Source organism: Oryctolagus cuniculus, chromosome 19, assembly GCF_051225735.1.
Source record: "Oryctolagus cuniculus isolate XC-2025 breed Fujian yellow rabbit chromosome 19, ASM5122573v1, whole genome shotgun sequence".
Taxonomy (NCBI): domain Eukaryota; kingdom Metazoa; phylum Chordata; class Mammalia; order Lagomorpha; family Leporidae; genus Oryctolagus; species Oryctolagus cuniculus.
In genome coordinates this window covers 33,246,472-33,273,556 of record NC_142885.1, presented here as the reverse complement: position 1 = coordinate 33,273,556, position 27,085 = coordinate 33,246,472, and the positions used below count along the sequence as shown (strand labels likewise).

The window sequence follows — 27,085 nt, the reverse complement described above, 5'->3', positions numbered from 1 at the left end:
AAAACAGGAAGAAATGGAGAAATTCCTCAATAACAAATACATATAAACTACTAAGATTAAACCCAGAAGACACAGACATCTGAAAAAGACCCTTTAAAGCCAATGAGATTGAAGCAGTAATTAAAAATTTTCCAGCAAACTCCAGGCACTAAAACTCCAGCAATGAAAACTGCCTGCATTACGACTGAATTCAGTAAAACATTTCAAAAGGCACTTCAACACTTCTCAAACTGCTTCAAAATACTGAATAACACTGAATTTTGGCAAACACTTTTTATGAGGCCAGCATTCCTTTGACGCCAGGAACTACAAAAGACATGAAATGCATAGAAAATTGCCACCCTATATCCTTAATGAAATAGATGAAAACATTCTCAATAAAATTCTAGCCAAAATAAAAAAAACTCCAAAACCACATGGTAAAGCTCATATATTACCTTCAATTGGAATTTATCCCAGAAATGCCATGGTGGTTCCACATTTGCAAATCAATAAACATAAATAGATCAAAATCATGAAAGAATAAAACCATACTGTCAGGGACAGTGCTGTGTTCTAGCAGGTTAAAGACACGACATGCAGTGCCGCATCCCATATGGGTGCCAATTCGAGTCCTGACTGCTCCTCTTCCCATGCAGCTCCCTCCTAATGTGCCTGGGAATGTGGCAGAGGATGCCCCAAGTCATTGGACCACTGAAACCACATGAGAGACCAGGAAGAAGGTCCTGGATCCTGACTTTGTATTGGCTCAGTTTGGTCATCGCAGCCATCGGGGAGTTAACTAGCAAATAGAAGACCTCTCTCTTTCTTTGCCTTTCTTTTTCTCTTTGTTTCTAACTCTCTCTGCAACTCTTTGACTAAGCTTCGTAGAACTTCCTTCTCTCTCTTACTTGCTTTCCTCTAAGGTGTGTTCCAGTCTTCACAACTTTGAGGTGAATGCATGCATATAGCAGTACCAAGAGGGAGTTAATGCTCTGAAGTGCCTGATTGTCAACAAGACATCCACTAATGGAAATAATGCATGTGAAAGAAAAGTCAACACAACACTTTCCTTGTGAGAGAGAAAAATGAACTGGGCTGGGCTACCTTCCATGGAGTTCTCACTAATCTAGCCGGGGTATCCAACACATGTACATACAGAGCTGAAGAAAAGTTTAAAGGAAGAGAAAATATACAAATCCAAAAAGGGAATATTTTAATGTGAAAACAAACTTACGTTAAAACAGAGTCAAGAGATCTTCCTGCTTTGCAAACTATTTGGCTTAAAGAACAGCCATATTTAAAACGTGATTCCATTAATTTTAAACCAGTGTACATTCTTCAGACTACCATTTTGATTACCAGAGTAGTGGTATAAATAACAGTGCAGTCATCATTATTTTCCCTCTGGCATCTAATAAATAAATGACTGGCATTTACCCCACAGCATGGGATGCAAGATGTGTATATGGATGTTGAATAAAGCTTTATGCACTGATTTAAATTAACTGTGGACAGCCAGGTTTAAGTTCTTAAATATTTTCAAGGCTCTAAGCCATATATTTATTAATTTGCATTCTAGAGTGAAGACTGGTATCTGAATATATGAGAGTAGTTTTCAGCAGAGATTTGTAACAGGATTAATGAGAGCTGTGAACTGGAGTGGTGGTGGGGGAGTGTGAGTTGGGATAATATAAATGCAACATGCTCTGGAACATGCTGATGTGGGCAAATCATGCTAAACAGGTCTGGTCCAGTCCCATGCTTTCAGCAAACTATACTTTCTTATAGCGAAGCAGGATTCCCTATGATGCTCACCTACCTAGAAAAGCAGCAGGCGAGACAGTGCTGTTGCTTCTTGAAACCATGACACTGATCCCTGTCTTCACAAAGGGCACGGAGAATTCCACCACTTCAGAATGCTCCTCATTGATGTTGTCGAGCCCACTGCCAGGACCGCTTTGTGGTAACCACCTGGAGGTAAGGCATAAGAAGAATGGCACCTTTACATGTTCTTCCCAACACTTCTGACCACAGGCCCCCGTTAGAATGGGAGGCCAGGGTGGAAAGGTGACTTACTTCCCCCAATCACTCCAATCCACATATTGTTGACATTTTTGTCATGCTTCCCTTTGGTCACCAGGTAGAAGTCATAGGTAAACTTGACCATCCAGGAGAGCTTCTTCAGGATACCAATGCAGAACCCCTTGCAGCATTTCTTAAAGTTCATCCCCTTGTTAGCTGAATCGCTGCAAAGAAAATCCCAAGAACATGGGCTGTTAGTACTGGAAGACTTGTCTAGTCATTAGCTATACTCTTCTACTAGCTTTGCGAAGTTGAAAATCAAGAAGGGAAGTAACTTTTCCATGGACACACACTGAGCTTATGGCGGCCAGAGGAGCAAGTGTCTTTAATTATAGCGGTTACTAGCACAATAGCTAATGTTTACTGAGAAGTTACTACACTGCAGTTAGGCACTGCGCTAAATGCTTTATACCATTTGCTGGATTGAGCTCCATGATGTTTCTCCAAATTAGGTAGCATTTGTACCTCTACTCAACAGGCAAAAGTTACTAACTCTTATTTTTAAACATTTCTAACACATTCAACTTCTTTTTTTTTATTTGACAGATTGAGGTAGGCAGTGAGAGAGAGACAGACAGAAAGGTCTTCCTTCTGTTGGTTCACCCCGCAATGGCCACTATGGCTGGAGCTATGCAGATCCGAAGCCAGGAGCCAGGTGCTTCCTCCTGGTCTCCCATGTAGGTGCAGGGCCCAAGCACTTGGGCCATCCTCCACTGCCTCCCAGGCCACAGCAGAGAGCTGGACTGGAAGAGGAGCAACCGGGACTAGAAATGGCACCCATATGAGATGCCGCTGCTGCAGGGGAAGGATTAACAAAGTGAGCCACGGCACCGGCCCCCACATACAACTTCATTAAACCAGAGTCTAGCAATCTGATCTAAGTTGAGTCATAAAAATTTATTGGAAAATGGAAGAGAAGAAGGTGTGAAATTCTCAAGTAAAGTAAGGTTTTGCTTCATCCTCTAAGTACGGAGGCCTGAAACCAAAGGGAAGAACTGGAAGTGCCTAGATAACTCCTACAATCATGGGGTTCTACCCCATGCCTGAGTCCACAGAATTAACTTCTCACACTAGGCCCGACTATCCGTGAAGGCTCATTCGTACTATTTTTTCTTCCTAACAACATGGCTTGATGCACAAAAGGTCAAACTTTTCAAGAGTAATATCCAGGACTGGGGGAAAAATTGCCATTAAAACAGAGACCATATGGCCAGTGGAAAGTCTATCTTCTGAGCTGCCAGGGTCAACCTCACTGTTTTCTACCAGGCACCCTGCTATACTCTCCCAACCAGCTCCTAGAAAAGAACACCCACACGAATCAGAAACATCTTGGTAAGGAAGGAAATGATGGTCTTCCCCACTGACAGCAGAAAGTCTTAGACAATGCAGGCAGGAAGACCACAGCCTCTTCAGTGAACAAACTTGCTTACACTGGAACATTCCAGAAGCTCTACCTTCTACTTGAATCACACATGCTACAATGTAGGTGCTCCATCTGTAACCTTACATTTTGAGCACAATCACACATGGGACTATCGTCTAAGCACTAAAATAATGTTTGAAGACACTCAACTTCATAGTAGGAAAGTACATTTCTATCTCTTAGTTTAGAAAAGAGGTTATATAATACTATAAATAATAATCACAGCTATGTAAAAACTAATGAGTTTACGAAATTACTGGAGGAAAAAATAATGAGAAGCACAGCTATTTTTAATGGTAGAAAATGATTTTTGCCTTTTCATATTAGGATTTTTCCATCAAATTCTCCAGTTAATATGGACTACATATATCATATATAATTTGTTACACACACATAATCGAGTCAGAGAGGTTTATTTATAGCTACATCCATGAATGTGGACAGACTTGAAAATATAACTGAGTAGCAGAAGTAGGTTGAAAATGCCACCTTTTCCCTGGAGCTCTCCTTTATTCCAGAATCACCAACCACCTACCTTCCTCACCACCACAGTCATGCTGCCCTTGAGTTTGCCTCAACCACTCTGCTTCTACAGCCATGATCACCATGTAGACTTTGAGCTCTAGCCTCCAGGGTGATGACCCCAGATCTGGGGTACCACCCTTGTATATATTCCATGTGATAACCACTGGATTCAATACCTAAACTGGTTTTGGAGACTAATATGGGCCTCCAAGACCCCAGAATCTCCCAGAGGCTAGAAAGGGCAGGTTTTTCCCTGGAAAAATCAGTACCAAGTAAATACAGTCATGTTGTCCAACAGGAATTCTTTTTGCAACCAATTAGCCTGGCTCAAAATGCTACATTTAGGAAATTCAATTGCTTTAACCTACGTTAATGTTGGGATTCATGGATTCTAATTTTGTATTGCTCCCACGGAAGTCAAAGGCTTTAATTCCCCTCTATACATAGTAAACTTCTCATGTTCTCAAGCAGAAAAGGCAAAGTCACAAGCTGCCCCCTCCGTACAGGAACAACAACAACAAAATTTGAGCTTGTACCTGAGACGCTGTTCACAGTGTTCAGTAAAAGTATCAATTCTTTCATAGGGAGTCATTGATTTTTGGCTCATGTACTTCATAGTCAAGCAAACTGGGATGTGGACATATGCTTGTTTTCAGCTCTAGGCCTTCTGATTTTCAAAGACTGTAAACTCCTGCTATCGACTATGAAAAAGAGACTACACTCATGGGCCATAATGAAGCACACAGGGTGTTGTCCCACAGATGTTATGCTCCTTGCTTTCTTCACGCGGTCAAGCTTGGCTCCCAACACCCACTGAAATCAGAACGGCCCTTGGTAACAAACCTGCAATGTCCCCTCCATCCTCCTCCAGCCCATGACTTCCCTGCACAGTCCCCTCCATCCTCCACCAACCCGTGACTCTCCAGCAGGGATGCAACACTGGCATGCTGTCAGTGGTTCAAACTCCACCTCTACAGCATCAGGAAATCATTCCCAAGCTGTGTCCACCCCAAGTCTGGGAAATACAGAGGAGGGGGGACGTGCCAGGGAGGGAACGGACAGAAAAATGTTTAAAACCAGGATAAGCACCTGGCTCCTGCCTTCGGATCAGAATGGTGCACCGGCTGCAGAGCGCCGGCTGCGGCGGCCATTGGAGGGTGAACCAACGGCAAAGGAAGACCTTTCTCTCTCTCTCTCTCTCTCTCTCTCACTGTCCACTCTGCCTGTCAAAAAAAAAAGAAATCCTTTAAGGAGACTTTAAGGAGAGACTTTTTAGGATGCTGGGGGATGACTGAGCACCATGGGTAAGAACACAGCTGGAGTCAGCCATACCTCTGGATGGCTTCAGCCGTGTTCTGCAACCTGCCCATAACTCAACTGTATCAACTGTAAATGGCAAACGCCCTCACCTCATATGGCTGTGAGAATTTAATGCATGTAAACTTAGTGCATCTCCAGGCAATCATAAACATAAGCCCATTGCTAACACTACAGCTATCACAACAGAGTGTTCTGTGTTATGTTTTGTAGTACAGATGCTGTTGTGATCAGTGACTTGCATTATGTGACAGGCGTGGGCATGTCCAGACCACAGCCTCCCTGGCACTCACTTGATTTTGATGAACTTCCGACACGGCACCGTGTTCCGCACACAGGCCTCAGTCAGCGGGTTGATGTCTTCCACGATGACGAAGGGGGCCTCCTCCAGGGTGACGATGCTCAGGTGGTTGTGATCCAGCTCACAGTCAGAGAAGGACTTGTACCAGGGCCACACCGTGGGCCTTGGGCTCAGGGTCTGGTTCTCCCACTTGCCCACCTGCAACACAAACACAGAGATACACCAGTGCTGCCTTGTGCCTCTGACTTCTGGCAGGGCAAGTCCTTCCCACGGAAGGCGTGGGAGCAGAAATCCATCTGCCGTAAGAGCTGTCCTCTTACTTTCCTAAACATGTGCTCTTGCTCACAGGTTAAGACAAACTGGGCTAATGAGAAAACAGAGTATCAAGTTGCAGTTCCCCCCAGCTCCTCCACAGAGGAACTGCACATGCATGTCTGGGAGTGGCACCAAAGCATGATGTCCTGCCAGAGCTCATTGTCACGGATGTGACGGAAAAAGCGTAGACTTCTGAAAAAATCAGCAAGGTCTATGTCCAGCCCTCCAAAAAGGATGCGGGTGTCCCAGGAAGTGACCTAACTGTTGCACCAAATGCCTGCTCTGAAAAAATTGGTTTTGGTATAAAAAATTTTGACATGGATACCTACATGAGAGGTCTTGAAAAAACTTCATGAAAACGTCTATTATTAAAAAAAACCTACGTTGTGGAATTCAAACATTTTTGCAACAAAATCAAGTTATCTTTGAATTCTATTTTCTAGGAATTCATTGAAGTACCTTCATTGTAACTGAAATACTCTAGGCACACGCTTCATCACTGACAGCTTCGTTTTCCCAGCTGTAAAATGTACACAATACCACCTTCTTCCTAAGAACATCATGAAAAATAAATAAGGCAGTGCTTAGCGTACATCAGGACCTGTCAAAACAGAATCAATTGTGCTCCCTCTGAGCTGCTTGAGCGTCTTGGTGAAAGTGAATTGAAGGCTGTGGGCTGTATTTTTATTTTGACAGGCAGATTTAGACAGTGAGAGAGAGAGACAGAGAGAGAGGTCTTCCTTTTCCCTTGGTTCACCCCCAAGTGGCCACTACAGCTGGCGTGCTGTGGCTGGTGCGCTGCGCCGATCTGAAGCTAGGAGCCAGGTGTTTCCTCCTGGTCTCCCATATGGGTGCAGGGCCCAAGGACTTGGGCCATCCTTCACTACGTTACCGGGATACAACAGGGAGCTGGACTGGAAGAGGAGCAACCGGGACAGAACCAGCACCCCAATCAGGACTAGAACCCTGTGTGCCAGCACTGCAGGCAGAGGATTAGCCTAGTGAGCCATGGTGCCAGCTGGCTGTTTGTTTTAAACCATAATTTTTTTGACAGCTTATTGGCACTGCTCACACACACCGAGAATAAGCTGCCCTGACCAGTGCTGGCTCCTTCCTCCTCCTGCTCCTGTTCCCACACGTGATCACTTGATACCGCAGGTCAGTGCTGTGTTTGTGACAATAAACTCCAGGGAAGCACCTCGTCTGAAAAGCTAAGTGCCAAGTCCATGCTCAGCTGGGGGGCTGTGACCCCTCCCCACCCCTCCAGTAACATCAGCATCACATGAAATGAATGGTGGACAAGCAGGGCACCAGGAGTCTGAATCTGAAGGTGCTTTCCGATTCTGCAGGGTGCTTCTGTTAACTGAGCTACAGTAACTGTGTCATAGCCACAAAACCCGACCTGCCTGGCACACTAGGCTCCTAAATCCCCAAGGCAACATAAACTAAGGCAAACATAAACTAAGGTTGTGCTGCTGGCTGCACAACCTTTGGTGATGTCACTGACCACATTACACAGAGGACTTCACAGCAAAATTCCAGCCAAAGATGGTCTGGGTCAGATCAGTGCAGCTCCAGCCATTGTAGCCAACTGGGGATTGACCCAGCAGATAGGAGCCCTCTCTCTCTCTCTCTCTTTCTCTCTCTGCCTGTCCTTTTCTCTTTGTGTACCTCTGACTTTCAAAAAATAAATAAATAAATAAATAAATTTTTTTAAGAAAGCTAATATAGAGGGCTGCTATTTGGTGAATTGGTTGCAACATGGCTTGGGACACCCACATCCCATATCAGAATGCTTGGGTTCAATTCCCAGCCCGAGCTCCCAATTCCAGCTTCCTGTCAATGCAGACCTTTGGAGGCAGCAGGTGATGGCTCAAGTACCTGGCAACTGATACCCATGTGGGAGACCTGGATCGAGGTCCCAGATCCTGTATTCACCTAGGTCAAAATCATAGCTCTATGAGGAGTTATTGTATATTCATTCAGTAAACATTATTAAGTGTCCACAGTATAACAAGTACTGGCCTACAAAGATATAATGAGTAAGGTCCCTGGAGTTCATCCTCATCCTCATCAACAACATCTTATTATTGTCATGATCATTATTATCGATACAGAACCTAGAAAGAAAGAGGACTGGTGTAGTGGACCCAACACATATAATTCTAGAAGAAAGAAAATGTTTTCTCTTATCCTGTCTTTGATATTAATTGGTGAAAAACTAACCCTGTGTGTTTGGGCTCAAATTCACCATCTATAATACAGCACAGAAAAGAAAATTGCACTTTTGATGTTGTAAGACTACTTAAAATAATGTATTAAAATTCATGTTATTTTTATAAATTTGAGTTGAATTTTCTGAATTAGCTACTTAAAAATATTTCAGACCAGAGTTACTGTCATCAGTCACTTGTATTCTAATATTTACCTGAATAGGAAAAAAAGTTATAATCACTGTTTAATGCCCTAGGGACTATGATGATGACACATAAACACTCCTAGTCCTCTTCTGTACAAAAAAGAAAAATCTTTGAAAAATTATTGTCCTAACTGGTCTCTAGCATCTTTTTCTTCTCTGCCATCATGAAATTTAAATCCAAATGACAACACCAGTCTGTTAGATGAGAAAGATGACACATGGAACATTTCAGAATTTAACAAGATTATGATCTTAATTCCCCAAATCTTGCTTTGGGTACTACTTTGACCATCAGATAAAAACTCTCATGAAGACAAGAAATGTAGCTTGCCTGGGACTATACCCACACCCATGTGGATACAGTGTTCCATTCTTTGTGTCAACAAACACTTCCTCTTTGTCCTGACACACATGATCACTGTGTGGCCATCTCCTGACTAGCCTGAGAAACAATGACACAGGCAGCCACATGCCCTATCTCTTAGCTAACTGAGGATGTCATCCCACGCCTGAGGGAAAAACAGCTTCCCCAAGAGCCTGGGGTTGCTGGTAGGAGAAAACATAAAAAGTTGTCCTTTAGTCATTATTCTTTGATTCACAGGTTATTTAGAATGTTGTTTATTGTGTTAACAATGGAAAATTTTCCAGAAATCTTTGTCATTCAATTATAGCTCTCATATATTCCTTGAAGCACTAAGTAAATCCTTATAAATTTATTAAAACTTCCTTTATGACCTAAAGAATTACATCCATATATATTTTCTGAGTGCTTTCAAAACATGTGTGATCTGTTATTGATTTCAGTGTTCTACATATGTGTATTAAGTCAACTAGTTTGTGATGTCTTTAAGACTGTTTCCATACCAACTTTTATCTGCTTGCTCTACTGATTACTGAGATAAGAATAATGAAATCTCCCATTCCAGTTATGGATTTTTTTCAGATAAACCTTGCAGTTCTATCAACTTTTGCTTCAGCATCTTGAAGCTGTGTTACTAGGTCTATAAATACTTAGATTGATGTCTTACTGATGGATCAAAGCATTTATCATCATGAATTGATTTTCTTTATCATTGAAAATATCCCATGATCCTAAAAGTACTCCATGATCTGTGTTGCTAATGTAGGTAGTCCAGTTTTGTAGATGACTAATGTGTATTTCTTTCTCCATATTTCAATTTTCAAGCTATTATATTCAAACTGAATTTCACTTAGGGAGCCTATACTTGGGTCTTGTTTTTTGATTCAATGTTATAATCTCTCTGCCTTGTAATTGAGTTCCTTATACCATTTACATTTAATGTAATTAATGAAATAGCTAAGCTTAAATTAATCTCCTAGTTAGGTGTTTTCTATCTGTTCTATGTTCTATTTTTCCTCTTTATCTGCCTACTTTTGGATCAGTTTCTTTTCCATGATTCCATTTTATTTCTTTTATGGGTTAATTATACCCCCATTTATTTACCTTTAGTGACTTCTTTAGGTTTCATTGTATATATTTTAAATTTATCACATTTATCTTCAAGTGATATTGCACCATGCCAAATGGTGTATTTCCATTTCACTCTCCCTACAGTTGTACTACAGTTGCCACACATTTAACTTTAAAAAGCTATAAACTGTATGCTACATGTTTAGTATTTTTGCTGTAAAAAACTCATTGATCTTTTAAAGTGACTAAACAGTTTAAAAATCTGTATACATGGCCGGCGCCGCGGCTCACTAGGCTAATCCTCCGCCTAGCGGCGCCGGCACACTAGGTTCTAGTCCCGGTCGGGGCGCCGGATTCTGTCCCGGTTGCCCTTCTTCCAGGCCAGCTCTCTGCTGTGGCCAGGGAGTGCAGTGGAGGATGGCCCAGGTGCTTGGGCCCTGCACCCCAGGGGAGACCAGGAAAAGCACCTGGCTACTGGCTCCTGCCATCGGATCAGCGCAGTGTGCCGGCCACAGCGCGCGGGCCCCGGCGGCCATTGGAGGGTGAACCAATGGCAAAGGAAGACCTTTCTCTCTGTCTCTCTCTCTCACTGTCCACTCTGCCTGTCAAAAAAAAAATCTGTATACATTTAACCATGTAGCTTTCAATTCTCATGTTTTCATCTTTTGTGTTGATTCAAATACCCACTTAGTAACATTGTCTTTCTCCCTAAAGGACTTTTTCTATATTTCTGGTAGTGTGGATCTGCTGGCGATGAATTATTTCTGTGATCCTATGTCTAGAATCTTTATTTCACTCTCACACTGGAAACATACGTTCACTGTGCAAAGAATTCTATGCTGACACTCTTTATCTTTCAGTACTTCAAAGAGTTTCTCCGTTCTCTTGTAGCATATGTTGTTTCTAATGATAAAACTACTGTCAATCTTTTCTTTTAAAAGATTTATGCATTTCTTTGAAAGGCAGAGTTGCAGAGATATAGAAGCAGAGAGAGAGGGGGGTCTTCGATCCACTAGTACACCTCCCAAAATTGACACAATGGCTGGAGCTGGGGCAATCCAAAGCCAGGAGCCAGTAATTTTTCTGGGTCTCCCAAGGTGGGGATTTTACCTTAAAACGCTAGAACAGAAAAGTAAATCTTAAGAAAGTGGAAGGAGGAAAAATATACAAACTGATATAAATCCAACAGAATAGAAAATATCACAACAGAAATTCAGTGAGACCAAAATACTATTCTTGAACACTCAGTGACATGGACAAAATGTTTATCCGCAGGAAAAAAGGGAAAAAAGGGAACAGACTCAACTGACTTCACAACAGAAACGACAGAGAAGACACTATTACCTACCTTACCAAAATAATAATCAGAAAACACTATGGAAAAGCCAAGGCACAAGGATTTGGTCAATGTCGATACAGTGTGGACTGATTGTCAGAAAGACACAAACCACTAAAACTGAATACAGTAAAACAAGAAACCCTAAATACACTCATAATTTGAAAAGAGACTGCAGTAGTGGGAAACAAACACACATGAAGAAAACTCCAGGAACAGACGGCTCCACCGGTGAAAACTCCCATTTAAAGGTTAATTAAAATCCGTTCTTTGCACACCCTTCCAAAAAGGAGATGAAGAGGAAAAACTTTCCTTTTTATTCCATCAGACTAGCGTTATCCCAACATCCAAAACAAGCACACATCATCAAGAAAATGGCACACAAATATCCGTCATGAATGTGTCACATGCCTCAATAAAATATTACCAAATGCCATCCGGGAGCACAAACAAAGCTTAGCACACTGTGTGCAACTGAGAGTTACTCCGGGAATGCAAGGATGGCTACCATACCAAAGCAATATATCCCAGAACAGAATCCACATGGGAAAAGCCACAAAGTATCCCGATAGACACAGAAAACCTATTTCACAAAACCTTCATTACTTTTGCGGTATTAAAAAAATAAAATCATCAAATTAAGAACAGATGGTACACCTGGGCCTGACAACGGTCTTTCATAAAAAACCCACAGAATACTAACAGCACACCAAACGCGAGTAACCGGAAACTGTCCTCCTAGACCAGGACACAAACACACATTCTCGCTCTCGTTCCTCCCAACAACACTCTCAGAGGTCTAGAGCAGGGTGGCTGGGCCCTCAAAAAGCAAACAGACGGGAACGTGGGGCAGTTCCGGGAGGAGATGGAGCCACCTCTGCTCTCACACAGCTGCTCGCACCCTGGAGACCCTTCCAGACCGTCTGTACAGCACAACTGCGACTCCACCTGAGCCTTCGGGACCAAGAGCAACAGGCACGCCGGCACCCAATACCCCAGCGGGAAGCCGCAACAGCCACGCGTCACTCACCTCCAAGGGGGCCCGGTCTGCTGGCGAGATAGAGGTCTGCCAAGGCCGTTGCTTCCGGAAGGGGCTGAAGAAGACAACCGCGCCTGGGAAATAGTGCTGCAGCCTCAGTCATGCAGCCTCTCCTGATCCTGGCCTGACCTTGGGGCCGCTGGGTCTCCCTCAGTCTTGGCCAGCAGCGTCGAGCACGGCTCCTCACAGCTTGTGCAGGCTCTTGGGCAGCAGCGGACGCGGTGCTGACTCCCACAAGAACGCTGGCGGGGCAGTCGGGGTATGCATGCGTGCGTGTGCACTTCCGGGTCAAAGTGCAGGACGCAGGCGCAGTCCCCACTGGCCGTCGCCATGGCGCCACGGGACACATCTGCACCCTGCCGCATCCAGCGTCATTCTGATGCCCCAGGCCCGCTTCAGTCAGCTTCTTCTGCTCCGGGTGTGACTCAGCCAAGGCGGTGCTCGGCCAAAGCTAGAAGCCCAAAGCTCAAACCCGGTCTCCGCATGAGTGGCAGGGACCCATGGAGCGCATTCACAGGAAGCTGGGTCAGAAGAAGAGGAGCCTGAACTCAAACCAGAAACTCCAGTGTGGGATGCAGGCATCCCACTGCGCCGGATGGCTGCAATGTCCAACTGTTAACCAACGTCTCCCTCAACACTCACTCATGTATCCATTTCACACACAGATCTACTTCCATCTGAAAAGGAAAGGGGCAGGGAAAAAAGAAAAAAAAAAAAGAACATTTGGCTTTCTCCAACACACGTTCTCTATGAACACATTCTCTACCCTGCCCCAGACGTTATCTCCCAGGATCTCTGTGGACAGGAGGGCCCTGCAGGGACAGCGATCCCAACAAGGAAATCTCCTCCAGCCACCAGAGTCACCTTCCCTGCCTCTAGCCCCTGCTCCTCTAGCAGCCAGGTTCAGCCCGTTGTGGAAAAACCCCAGCTGTGTGAGTCACTACAGCCATCCCAAGGGGCCTGCGCAAAATCCAGAGTACAGCTGGAAACAGCTGTCATGAGATCAACTGCCACTGGGAGGGATGGCAGAAAAAAAGGATGAATTCATCATTTATTACCACATGAGCCCCTCTGGCCTCAGAAAAGCTGGTTTTCATTTTCTCTCTCCAACAAAAAGAGTCTTTTCCCATCTTACTTAGGATTCTTCTAATGAGCAAAGCAGCACGTGACTCACCATGGAAGACTCCCTCAGACTAGAATCCAATGGGGGACACCACCCCACCCCAGGCATCTCCTGAAACACAGGAGAAATGAAACTCCATCAGGAGAGGAAAGAATTATCAGGAAGAAGCTATAAATGCAGATACCTCTGACTTGAATAAACTCTTAAAGAAAAAAAAAAAAAAAACAGCACCAGGAAACATGAGGCAGCTGAGATCCAGCAGAGAGAGGTCCAGGGCAGAGGTTCCTCTCTGGTTCCTACGTGCCCATGACATCAGGAACACTCTGCAATTAAGGAAGACACGCACAGTGTGTTTCTGTGCACAACTAGAAGGCACTCAGCCTCCGGACTTCTAAGTCCTCCTCCCACGGGTCTCCTCACCCATCAACCTGAGAGGTCCTGAAGAAAACAGGGCTGAGGCCTGGTCCAGGTGCGGAACTGACATGAAGAGCAGATGCTTCTCCTCAACAGAAACGTCTGTGTCTGATGGGGATGAGAAGACGGCTCTCCCGGCACTTGGTGCAAAGCAGCCTTGATTTCATGGCTCTGCCAGCAGGAGACACAGGGAAATCGGCACATTCTCCTCGGCTGCATGACACCCAAATGTCCATCAAGTCCCAGGGTCACACCTCAAATGATGCCATCAACACACCCCCGGGTGCTCAGCCATGGGGTCTTTCAGTCAGCTCCAACATTGACACTGAGGCAGCAGTCCTCCCCCCCCCCTTCAGCTATCCAGCCAACCACACAAGGGAGAGGAGGAACAGCTGCTCGGGACAGGTCTAGAGGTATTTGCTACACTCACCCACCGCCAGGGACAGACACCCCGTTCCTCAGGCAGAGCACTGTGATTCCAAAGAGCTCCACACGCTCCCTCCTCCTGAGTGTCGTATTCTCACAGCAGAAGTATGAAGCAGTTTCTATGACATCCTGCTGCAAGACCTCGAGGCCGCTGTGGAGCCTGTGTGAGCGGGAAGGAAGTGAGGCAGGCAGGGAGTGGAGAGGAAAGTCTGAGGCAGCTTTGGGGCCAGAGGAGAGCTTCCCTTCACCTCTCAGGTTTAAGATTACACAATTAAAGGGAATTTCATTTAAAAAGAATGCAATCATTATTAAAACTTTTCCAGTTGCCTCAGCTGTCATTATTTCTCATTTCTAAGTGTAAAACAAAAATCTAGAATTTTACAATGTATTCTCTTTTTTCACCAGCAAGATATCAAGGTAATACCTTATACCATATTTTTTTTTTTTTGACAGGCAGAGTGGACAGTGAGAGAGAGAGAGAGAGAAAGGTCTTCCTTTGCAGTTGGTTCACCCTCTAATGGCCGCCGCGGCCGGTGCGCTGCTGCCGGCACACCGTGCTGATCCGATGGCAGGAGCCAGGTGTTTCTCCTGGTCTCCCATGGGGTGCAGGGCCCAAGCACTTGGGTAATCCTCCACTACACTCCTGGGCCATAGCGGAGAGCTGGGACAAAATGCAGCGACCCGACCGGGACTAGAACCCGGTGTGCCGGTGCCGCAAGGCGGAGGATTAACCTAGTGAGCCATGGCGGCAGCCACCTTATGCCATATTTTACACCACCAACATTCAGTTAGTTGGGTTCAACTGCTTTACCAGCTCCCCAACTAAGTCAAAGCCAGGGCCCTGTCCCGGGCACCCTAGGCGTGACCCTGCCCCTTGCCCGGCTCCCCAGCTTCAGCAGGCAGGGCGAGGGCCCCACCCTGGGCAACCCAGATGCAACCACGCTCCCCACCCGCATCCCAGCCCCTGCAGGCACCGCGAGATTCCCGCTCTGGGCAACCCAGAGGCAACCCGCACCCTACCCGGGTATCCACGCCTACAGGCAGTGGGAGGGCTCCGCAGGCACAGTGAGGGCAGTTGCAGCAAGGGCCCACCTACCTCCCGGGTCAAAAGCCCCTGCAAGCATGGCGAGGGACCCGCCCTAGGCACCCCGGACGCGAACCCGCCCCCCGCCCGGCAGGTACAGCAAGGGACGCTCAGCACTGGGAGGGCCCCGCCCTAGGCACCTCACACGCGACCATGTATCCCGCCCGGATCCCCCACCCCTGCAGGCAAGGCAAAACCCGTCCTGAGCACCCCAGACTCGACCACCACTCACCTGGGTCCCAAGTCCCTGCAGGAATGGCGAGAGCCCCGCCCTGACCACCCCTGAAGGGACCCCGCCTCCTACCTGCGTCCCCACACCTGCAGGCAGGGCGAAGGCCCCGCTCTGGGCACCCAGACACAACCCCGCCCCCTGCCCAGGACCCTAGCCCCTACAGGCATGGCGAGGACCCTCAGGCACAGCAAGGGCCCTCCCCGGGAATGCCAGACGCGACCACGCCCCCCGCCCAGATCCCAGTCCCTGCAGGCATGGGGAGAGCTCCGCCCTGGGCACCCCAGGAACAACACACCCCCGCCTGGGTCCCAAACCCCTGCAGACCAGGCGAGAGCCCCGCCCTGGCCACCCAAGACGCGACCCCGCCCGGATCCCAAGCCCCTGCAGACACAGCGAGACTCCTGCCCTGGGCACCCCAGACGGGACCCCGCCCTGTCTGCCCGGGTCCCCAGCCCCTGCGGCACATGGGGACCCAAGTCGCCTCCTCCTCCCGCCCGGATCCCCAACCCCCGCAGGCAAGATGAGAGCCCTCCCTGGGCACCCCAGACGGGACCCCGCCCCCAGCCCGGGTTCCCAGCACGACAGGCTCAGCGAGGGCCCTGTTCTGGGCACCCCAAAGGCGACCCCACCCCGCCTAGGTCCAGAGCCCCTGCAGGAACTCTGAGGACCCCGCGGGTACAGGGAGGGCAGGCGTGCCAATAGCCACGCCCTGGGCATCCCAGGCGCTGCACCGCCCTCCCCCACCCGGGGACCCAGGACCTGCAGGCACCCCAGAAGCGACCCACCCCCGCCCAAGCACAAACCCCTGCAGGCATGGAAAGAGCCCCGCCCTGGACACGCTAAACTCGGCCCCAGCACCCACCTGGATCCCAAGCCCCAGCATGCTGGCCTAGAGGCCTGCCCTGGGCTACCCAAACGTGACCCCGCCCCCTGCTTGGGCCCCCACTGCTGTAGGCAGGGCGAGGGCCCCCGCAGGCACAGCGAGGGCGGGCACAGTGGGGTCCCGGCCCTGGGCACCCAAGACGTGACCCCGCCCTGCCCGCCCGCCCAGGTCCCCAGCCCCTGTGGCACAGCCAGGGCCCCGCCCTGGGCACCTCAGACGCGACCACGCCCACCTCCCGGATCCCCAGCCCCTGCAGGCACTGTGAGAGCCCCGCCCTGGGCACCCTACACTCGGCCCCAGCACCCACCTGGGTCCCAAGCCCTAGCACACTGGCCCGAGAGGCCTGTCCTGGGCACCCCAGACGTGACCCCGCCCCCTGCCCGGGCCCCCACACCTGCAGGCAGGGCGAGGGCCCCGCAGGCAAAGCAAGGGCAGGCGCAGTAGTCCCGGCCCTGGGACCCCAGATGATACCTACCCCCAGTCCGGATCTCCAGCCCCTGCAGGCACAGCGAGAGCACCGCGTTGTTCACCCTACACTCGGCCCCAGCACACACCTGCGTCCCAAGCACCAGCATGTTGACTGAGAGGCCTGCCCTGGGCACCCCAGACGGGACCCCGCCCCGTCCGCCGGGGTCCCCAGGCCCTAAGGCACAGGGAGGGACCCACCTTGGGAATCCAAGACATGACCCCGCCCCAGTCCCTGAGGCAAAGCGAGCTCCCTGCCCCGGGCACCCTAGATGCGACCCTGTCCCTTGCCCGGGTCCCCAGCTGCTGCAGGCAGGGCGAGAACCCCGCCTGGGCACCCCAGATGCAACCCGGCTCCCCCGCGCCTGGGGCTCCAGGCCTCGCAAGCACTGTAAGTGCCCTGCAGTGGGCACCACAGTTGGGACCCCACCACCTGCCTGGTTCACAAGCCCCTGCTGGCACCCCATACGAGGCCATGTCCCCCTCCCGGAGCTACAGCCTTTGCAGCACAGGAGGGCCTGCAGCCACAGCGAGGGCCCCGTCCTGAGCAACCCAGATGCAACCAGATGCGACCACGCCCCCTACCCGCATCGGAGCCCCTGCAGGCACAGCGAAATTCCCGCTCTGGGCACCCCAGTGGCGACCCACACTCTACCCCATTCTCCACCCCTGCAGGCAGTCGGAGGGCTCTGCAGGCACAGTGAGGGCAGTTGTAGCAAGGGCCCTACCCTGAAGCACCCCAGATCCGACCACGCCCCTGATCTAATTCCAGCCAATACAGGTACAGGGAGAGCCCCGCCCTGGGCACCCCGGAGATGACCCTGCCACCTGCCCGGGCCACCGCTGCAGGAGGCAGGGCGAGGGCCCCACGGGTAAAGCAAGGGCGGGAGCAGCTGGGTCCCCGCCTGGGCACCCAAGATGTGACCACGCACCCCCCCGGGGTCCCAGCCCCTATAGGCACAGCAAGGGATGCTCAGGCACTGTGATAGCCCTGCCCTGGGCACCTCACACGCAACCACGTCCCCCGTACGGATCCCCCACCCTGCAGGCAAGGCAAAACCCATCCCGAGTACCCCAGACTCGAACACCACTTGCCTGGGTCCCAAGTCCCTGCAGGAATGCAGAGACCCCGCCCTGGCCACCCCTGAAGGGACCCCGCCTCCTACCCGGGTCCCCACACCTGCAGGCAGGGCGAAGGCCCCACCGTGGGCACCCAGATGCAACCCCGCCCCGTTCCCAGGACCCAGTCCCTACAGGCTTGGCCAGGACTCTCAGGTATAGCAAGGGCCCCACCCTGGGCATTCCAGAGGCTATTTCCCCCCCGCCCGGATCTCCAGCCCCTGCAGGCATGCGAGAGCCCCTCCCTGGGCACCCCAGACACTTGCTACCTCCTCCGCCCGAGTGCCAAGCCCCTGCAGGAATGGCGACAGCCTTACCTTGGCCACGACAGATGGGACCCCACCTCCTATGAGGGTCCTGACCCCTACAGGCAGGCTGAAGGCCCAGTACTGGTCACCCCAGACACTACCTCCCCACGACCCAGGTGCCAAGCCCCTGAAAGAATGGTGAGAATACCGCCCTGGCCACCCTAGACGGGATCCCACTTCTTACCCAGGTCCCCAGGCCCTACAGGCATGGTGAGGGACCCTCAGGCACAGCAAGGGATGCGCCCAGGGCATTCCAGACATGACCACGCCTCCCACCCAGATTCCCAGCCTGTGCAGGCACAGAAAGAGCCCTCCTTGGGCACCCCAGATGGGACCCCGCCCCGCCCGCCCAAGTCCCTAGCCCCTAAGTCACAGCTTGGGCCCCACACCCCAGACGCAACCCCGCCGGGATCCACAGCCCCTGCAGGCCCTGTGAGAGCCCTCCCTGGGCACCCCATATGAAACCCGCCCCATGTCCAGGACCCAGCACCTACAAGCATGGCGAGGAACCCCAGGCATAATGAGGGATCCGCCCTGGGCAGACCTGACCCAGCCCCCTGCCTGGGTCCCCAGCCCCTGCAGTCATGGTGAGGGCATGGAAAGCCATGACATGGTGGCAAAAAACAATCTAAATGAAGGATCCTGGTGAACAACACCCCAGCAGAAGGATCAGGCCATCAAGGAGAGAGGCGCCTTTCTCTGAAGGGAGGAAGGAACCTCCACTGTGATATGGCCTTGACTAAACAAATTCAGAGTTGCTGAACTCAAGGGGCTTCCATAGCCTAGACAGCTCATAGCAAGAGTCTCGGGTGATTGCTGACATCATAAATAAGAGTGCCAATTGTTAAATCAACAACGGGAGTCACTGGGTTCATGCTCCCCACACAGGATCTCTGTCCTTAATATGTTTAACTATGAAACTCAAACACAACACTACTAGTCGAACAATACCCTATACCTGGTTCGGTTGTGTGAGTGCAACCTGTTGAAATCCCTGCTTAGTATATACTAAGTTAATCTTCAACATATGAAGGTAATTGAAAATGAAATGTGAGGACGGGCGGGATGGGAGAGGGAGTGGGTGGGGGGAGGGCCACGGGAGGGAGGGAGGTCAGGGGGGAAGCCACAACAATACAAAAGATGCATTTTATATTCTACTTAAAACTATTGGTTGAACTCTGTAATTAATACACAATTACTCTTAGGTGTTTAATTAATGCTATAACTAGTACTCAAATAGTATTTTACACTTTGTGTTTCTGTGTGGGAGCAAAATGTGGAAATCTTTACTTAACATACGCTAAATTGATCTTCTGTATATAAAGATAATTGAAAATTAATCATGATGTGAAGGGGAAGGGGAGAGGGAGTGGGAGAGGGGAGCGTTGTGGGTGGGAGGGAAGATACGGTGGGGAGGAGGCTATTGTGATCCTTAAGCTGTACTTTGGAAATTTATGCTCATTAAATAAAAAATTAAAAAAAAAGAATATTATGTGATAAATATTGAAAAAAAAAAAAGAAAAACACACAAAGGCAATTATCAAACCTGGATGATTTAAAAGACTCTATGCTTACAAACTCTTGAATTACAAATGCAGTGTGTCAAAAAGACACAAAAGTATACATAATCAGACTTCATAACATCAGGGGAGAAAAAATTAGAAACAGTAAGAGGAAAACAGAGATCATTCACAGAGGTGACTAAAATAGTCCTTTTAACAACTGGTATGGAGCTGTAAAACAGACATAAAATCAATCATGCCAAAAGCAATTATCTGAGCTAGAGTTGGATCCTTAGGTAAAATCTAGTTAATGGACCAAGATGAATAAAACATAATCAAAAATAAACACAGAGATTTGATTACCAACAGGAGCTTTCTAAACCTACATGTCAAGAATAAATGTTTTTCTACAGTAAAGAAAATGAAATAAGATGATACATGATATGCATCAAACTATGATTTACATTGAAGTAAAGAATTATCAAATAATTGCACTTTATTTTAATCTGATAAAGTATCATTTTACTCTTAAAACTGTACATATGAAATAATGAAATGTTCCTCTTACAGAAATAAAATAATCTTATGCTACTGAATAATTTAACTGCATTAGAACATATTTTCAAGAAAAATATCCCATCACAATATTAGTAAACATTAATGGCTCTTACATTGTGTGCTTTTCAGAATACTGATTATTCTTTTATCAGAACTGAGCAGCACCACAGGACTAACTGTAGCACAAGCATTAAATACTAACTTCCAGATACTCAGACTTTGTTGTATGTCCACCACACATGGACTGAGATAGACAGGATGATGAGGTTAAGGTGGTAGCTGACCACAAAGGCGCTCACCAGCAGCAGGATGGTCTGGGTGGCCTTTTACTCTGGGAAGGCTGTTGGGCAGAGGAGACTCATGCTGCCCAGGTGCTGGGACCTCCTCTGAAGTCTGCACAAAAGAATCACCATGTGCACACTTGAAAGCAGCATGACTCCTACAAGTAAGACATTCTTGGATGTGGATACTGTCATATTGGAATATAACCTCTTAATCATTTAATATATAATATTAAAGTACAGCTTAATTTCTCTATAAGAACAAGCATGTTATACCCAGGGACAAAGAACTGGTTTTCAGGCTTGAGCTATGAATACAAGGTAGCATGCATTGCTTACACAAATTTGTGGTACATCTACATAATGTAAGTCATCCTACCCTCTTGGCACTGCTCATCAAGTTAATAGCAATTCTAACTTTCTGCCCACACTGCCTACCACACAAAAAGTTAAAAGTCTTCACTCTCCTTGTGGGAGCCAGTTAAGACCTAAAATACCTCCAGTAGCACCTTTCTCATGAATTTGACCTGAAGAATCATGTGCAAGTATGTACCCATTTAAGAATTTTTTTTCTTTTAATATCTAAATATTGCCCAATTACTCAGAAAGGTTTTCTCCTTTGAGACAAACTTTTGGTTTGCATAAGTGAAACCTTATAGAAAGTATATTTTAGAATTTCTGAGTTGGAAACATATTGAGAATGAAGTTTGAACTGCCATGCTGATCTTCAAGCAAGCCTCTAAAATCTCCACCCACTGTTTCGGCATCAGCTATACTTTTTTTAGTGTAAGTACCACCATTCAAGATTAATGTAATAAAACAAAGTAGGTATCATTGCCTTCTACTGAAAACTTCATGAATTATTAATTCAAATAATACTTCATGAAAAAGTTTACATATAAAAATATACTCAGTCATAAACTAACCAGTTTTTCTTTACACTACCATTTCCACTTTTTTTTTTTTTTGACAGGCAGAGTGGACAGTGAGAGAGAGAGAGACAGAGAGAAAGGTCTTCCTTTGCCGTTGGTTCACCCTCCAATGGCCGCCACGGCTGGCGCGCTGTGGCCAGCGCACCGCGCTGATCCGATGGCAGGAGCCAGGTGCTTCTCCTGGTCTCCCATGGGGTGCAGGGCCCAAGCACTTGGCCCATCCTCCACTGCACTCCCTGGCCACAGCAGAGAGCTGGCCTGGAAGAGGGGCAACCGGGACAGAATCCGGTGCCCCGACCTGGACTAGAACCCGGTGTGCCGGTGCCGCAAGGCGGAGGATTAGCCTAGTGAGCCGCGGCGCCGGCCTACCATTTCCACTTGTGAGATGGGCAATTCCTCCTCGGAGATGTAGAAATATTAAATTGTTGCTCTAAATTTTGTAGAGGAAGGATCATTAGTACAAGGTCAAAGACAGAGCCATCAAATGGGAAGTTAAAAATGCAGTCGTACAAAATCATCTCATGGTCACACACAGAACAGTCAGACACAAAAAGTCAAGACTAGTTTAAAGGGGGAAAGGCAAATTATTATTACTTTAAAATTTAATTATATGGCCAGCGCCGTGGCTCACTAGGCTAATCCTCCGCCTTGCGGCGCCGGCACACCGGGTTCTAGTCCCGGTCGGGGTGCCGGATTCTGTCCCGGTTGCCCCTCTTCCAGGCCAGCTCTCTGCTGTGGCCAGGGAGTGCAGTGGAGGATGGCCCAAGTGCTTGGGCCCTGCACCCCATGGGAGACCAGGAATAGTACCTGGCTCCTGCCATCAGATCAGTGCGGTGCGCCAGCCGCAGCACGCCGGCCGCGGCGGCCATTGGAGGGTGAACCAACGGCAAAGGAAGACCTTTCTCTCTGTCTCTCTCTCTCACTGTCCACTCTGCCTGTCAAAAAATAAAAAAAAAATTTCATTATAACCAATTTTGTTGGCATTAAAATTAGAGGCATCTTAAATTTGAATAATGCATATGTACCAAAAACAAGAAATTAAATTTGGTAGAAATAGGGAGAGGAGTTTTTCCAGTAATTATAGATTGGAAGGTAGAAATCAATTTAAATAAAGACAGACTCCATTGTTTACAATGATTGTGCCACAGACTTAATCTTCAGTAGTGCATTGGTAAACTATTCACGTTTAGATCTTCACCTTGAGATCTGACAGCTGCTTCTTGGTAAACTCTCAGTACCTTGGGCAAATAAACTGGTCTTCCATGTGCTTTAGCACCCTTAAAATTTTTCCATTATCTATAGAAAATATATAACATATAATATTATATATGTGCATATATATACACAATGACCTGCCATGTGGGCAGGGCAAAATACATACTTTCATAACAGAACTATAATGTACTTCTCAAGTATGAATAATATATACATAATATATGGTATACAGTATTTACAAAATACAAAATATAATGCAAGCTGTTTATATATAGCTTTTTTTTTTTTTTTTGACAGGCAGAGTGGACAGTGAGAGAGAGAGAGACAGAGAGAAAGGTCTTCCTTTGCCGTTGGTTCACCCTCCAATGGCCGCCGTGGCCGGCGCGCTGCGGCCGGCGCACCGCGCTGATCCGATGGCAGGAGCCAGGAGCCAGGTGCTTTTCCTGGTCTCCCATGGGGTGCAGGGCCCAAGCACCTGGGCCATCCTCCACTGCACTCCCTGGCCACAGCAGAGGGCTGGCCTGGAAGAGGGGCAACCGGGACAGAATCCGGCGCCCCGACCGGGACTAGAACCCGGTGTGCCGGCGCCGCTAGGCGGAGGATTAGCCTAGTGAGCCACGGCGCCGGCCTGTTTATATATAGCTTTTTAAACTCATCTTTTGTACTCTTACACTGCAACAAGGCAGCTTTCCAGATCTGCACCAACTTCCAAGAGTCCAGGGCGTTGGGAAAAACTATGTTTTACATATGTATTGAAATCTGAAATCTTAAGTTTGAATTTCAGCAGTGTTTTCAAGTGCACAGCCATCAGCTCCCCATTTTGGTTGGAATTTTCAACAGAGCTTCCCATCCAGTGACTAGGAGGCTCTGGAAGAACAGTAGGAGATGGTGGGTTACTAAATTTCATGCCAGCATAATTCTATTTTTTGGCTCACTTCAGTTAGAAATGCTGATTTCTTCAAATGCATGTTTTTAATATTCTCTGTATTTTTAAAAGGCTTTTTTTCCTGCTTCTGAATTCTATCAGATGAAACAGAATCCTGCTGTAAGTTACTTTCATTTCTTTTTTTGTAGGAGTGATCTTGGTTACTGGCAACTTAGGTTTGCTTTTCTGTTTATTTTTGGTTGTTCACTCACGTGTATACCATTAACAAGCTGGCAGTGGGAAAGGGTAACTTTCTCTGATTTTCCCATCTTTGATTTTTTTTTTGACAGGCAGAGTGGACAGTGAGAGAGAGAGACAGAGAGAAAGGTCTTCCTTTGCCGTTGGTTCACCCTCCAACGGCCGCCACGGCCGGCGCGCTGCGGCCGGTGCACTGTGCTGATCCGATGGCAGGAGCCAGGTACTATTCCTGGTCTCCCATGGGGTGCAGGGCCCAAGCACTTGGGCTTTCCTCCACTGCACTCCCTGGGCAGCAGAGAGCTGGCCTGGAAGAGGGGCAACCGGGACAGAATCCGGCACCCTGACCAGGACTAGAACGCTGCGTGCCAGTGCCGCAAGGCGGAGGATTAGCCTATTGAGCTGCAGCGCCGGCCCCATCTTTGATTTTAAAACCTCTTTTCTGAGCAGCAGTTGGCCAGGTGCTGCGGGTCACAGTGGCCCAGGGACCAGGTTCGCTCCCTCAGTTGGCTTGCCATCCCAGGCGTCAGGCACAAGACAGTGGCCTGGCCTGGGACCTCCTGCACCCTGCTCTGTTCTGCCACCCAGCTGGGCCACCCTCCAGCCTCTGTCGGTGCTGCGATACTGGTGGAAGCGGCCGGACAGCTGACGAGGCAGGCTGACCCATACCTTGTTTCACCACTTCTTCTGCACTGCCTGAAGGATGCCTCCCCCATCACGGGGTGAAGGTGCCTCCCCCATCGCAGGGCTGCAGTTAGGCAGAGCCACTGGAGCGCGAGGTTTGGGGATCACACAGGAGCTGTCTCTCCCTAGGAAGTGAGGGAGGAAGAGGGTCGGGGACAGCACCCGGGAGTCCGGGATCCAGGGTAAAGGCGGCGGAGCTGTGGTCGCCATCAGGAGGGTCCTGGAGTAACCGCTAGCATAAAAGCCAAGCGGCGCAACCAGGCCACCCGGTATGAAGGGCTCCCGCTGCTGGACAGAGACAAAGGTCAGAGTGCTAGGAAGCAAGTGGCTCAGCAAGAAGAGGAAGAAGAGGGGGAGGAAGTGAAGCCAGTGTGATTCCAGGGTGACAGTGGTGGCTTCTGCTGCGAGAGCCAGAAAGAAGTGCAGACCACGGGGACGGTGGCAGAGCAGCAACAGTGATTCATGTCTGACCACAAAGGAATAAGATTCTTCTGTTTGGATAATTACACAAAAAACATGGCCCGTAACCAACACACTGTGAAATGAACAACAGATCATTGAAGAAATCAGAAGTTAAGTCTAAAACTATCTTGAAACAAACAATATTGGAGACACAAAATCTCAAATCTTAAGAAACACAGCAAAAGCAATAATAACAAATGTATAGTAAGAAGCAACTAGATTTTTAAAGGCAAAATTTTCAAATAAACAACCTAACAAAGCATCTCAAAAATCCTGAAAAGAACAAAACCAAAATTGGTAAAAGAATAGAAATATCCATGATAGAAAAATAACAAATGAAATAGTCTAAAAAATACAAATGTCCAGTGAAATGAAGAATTGTTTTCTTGCAAATATCAAGAAACACAACAAACTTGTGGCTGGAATGATCAAGATAAGAAAAGAAGAATGCAGGCCAGCGTGGGCATGGGGTGTCTGGGACTGTGGGCCTGGTGGAGATGAACCCTGCAGCATGGGGTGGGGTCTGGGCCTGCTCAATGCCAGGCTGTGCCCCCGCCTTCCTGACCCACTCTGACACCTTCTCTGAGCCTCATCCAACCCACGAATGGGGCCTGCCAGCGGGAGAGAGAGGACAAGACCCAGGCGAGGGCTCCCCAGCAGGATGGGGAGGAAGCGGCTGGGTGTGGGTCCCTTCATTCCTTCATTTGATCATTCATCCGTCCTTTCCTGGAGCTCCCTGGGGTCAGTCACCAAGGCCATCACAGCCCCTGCCTTCGCGGGTCAGACGCCAAGTGCTGAGGGGGAGGCCAGGATGGGGGAGGGGGTGGGGGGATGCGACTCCCAGCAGACTGAGGTGGGTATGGAGGAGCTGGGCTGGGAGGGCCGTTCCTGGGGTCTGGTGACCAGGTGAGGGGGCGGCTGTCGAGAGCTGCTAGTTGGGGTGGCAGTGGTGTCTGACACCTGCTTTAGGGAGCTCTTTCTGGACGCTGGAAGTTGAGGTGGAGGCGGGAAGCCACGTGAGTCACAGAGCATGGTGGTTCGTGCTGCGGCCAGGTTGGTGGCTGGCGTGGCCAGGGTCCAGGGCTGACTCAGTGTAGCTGAGGCTGGGGTGTGTTGAGAGGGGAGCAGCTGCCTCTGCTATGGGCCCCACTCTTTCCAGGCCCTGCCCTGGAGGGGGCGCCCATCACCTGGCCACATGTGGGGCAGGTGTTCGGCTGCCCAGAGGCCTTTGGTCTCAAACCAGGAGAGCAGACAGCTGGCTGGGCATGGCCTCACCCTGTGCCCTGCTGGAGGAAATCAGAGACGAGTGCAGCCCCCAGCCCAGCTCCTCTTGGCCAGAGCCCAGGGACAGCAAGGGCAGGGGGCAGAGGAATGACTGCGGCCCTGAGACCTCGGGACTGCTCCCATGGGGCCTGGACGGGGTGAGGGTTTACAGGTCTGGATGGACCCTGAGGAAGCTGTGAAATCAGTGGGCTTGGCAGAGACAGAGGTGGGGAGATGAGGGCCTAGGACATGCCTAGCTGAGCCCAGCCAACCCCTCCTGGAAGGCCCAGGAACTTGGCCACAGCGGGGGAGCAGAGACCTGGCCATCAGGGGAATGAGGAATGTTCTTGGCTTCCTCTGGGCCTGTTGCACTGTGTCTTGTTTTCTGGGAAACAAATGCAGGGTTCCAAGCCCCTTCCCACATACATGGAGGCTGGCACATGTCAGCAGGCTCTCCTGAAGGTCACAGAATCCCCTGCAGCAACCCCATCCCCTGGTGCCCCCACAGGCAACCTTGAACATGACCTAGGCCTGGCGCTCCCCTGTCTTGTGGCTCCTCCTGCTGCTGGCTCAGGCCCGGTGGGAGGTGGAGGTGGTGGCTGCCACTCCCACGTCCTGGGCTGATGGAGCCCCCTGGTCCCACCCCGAGTGGCCTCTCAGGAGTTCTTCATGCCCACAGCTGGCCCAAGGGTCCTACCCAGGATCCTCTGGGCCTCCTGGTCTGCCACTGTCTGCCTTACTTTCCCTGGACTTCTGACCCCTACCCGGCCTTGGGTCTCCCAGCTGGGCTTGAAGCCCTTAGTGACCCCTTAACCCTAGCCCTGCCCTTCCCCCAGCTCAGCT

The 27,085-nt window shown here is 49.1% G+C and overlaps 1 long non-coding RNA gene and 1 pseudogene across 1 annotated transcript in view; both read right to left on the bottom strand.

Annotated features, from left to right (window-relative positions):
- LOC149120475 (uncharacterized) overlaps positions 1 to 13,518 on the bottom strand; it is a 72,737-nt gene extending 59,219 nt beyond the window's left edge. Inside the window, exons 1-5 of the long non-coding RNA XR_016226054.1 lie at positions 13,346 to 13,518; positions 12,163 to 12,848; positions 5,623 to 5,828; positions 2,059 to 2,228; positions 1,802 to 1,953 (exon numbers count right to left, since the gene is read on the bottom strand). This is a non-coding gene — a long non-coding RNA (uncharacterized LOC149120475). The remainder of the gene's footprint in view (positions 1 to 1,801; positions 1,954 to 2,058; positions 2,229 to 5,622; positions 5,829 to 12,162; positions 12,849 to 13,345) is intronic.
- A 9,497-nt stretch (positions 13,519 to 23,015) lies between these two features.
- Positions 23,016 to 26,011, bottom strand: LOC149120474 (proline-rich nuclear receptor coactivator 1 pseudogene; annotated as a pseudogene).
- Positions 26,012 to 27,085: the final 1,074 nt, after the last annotated feature.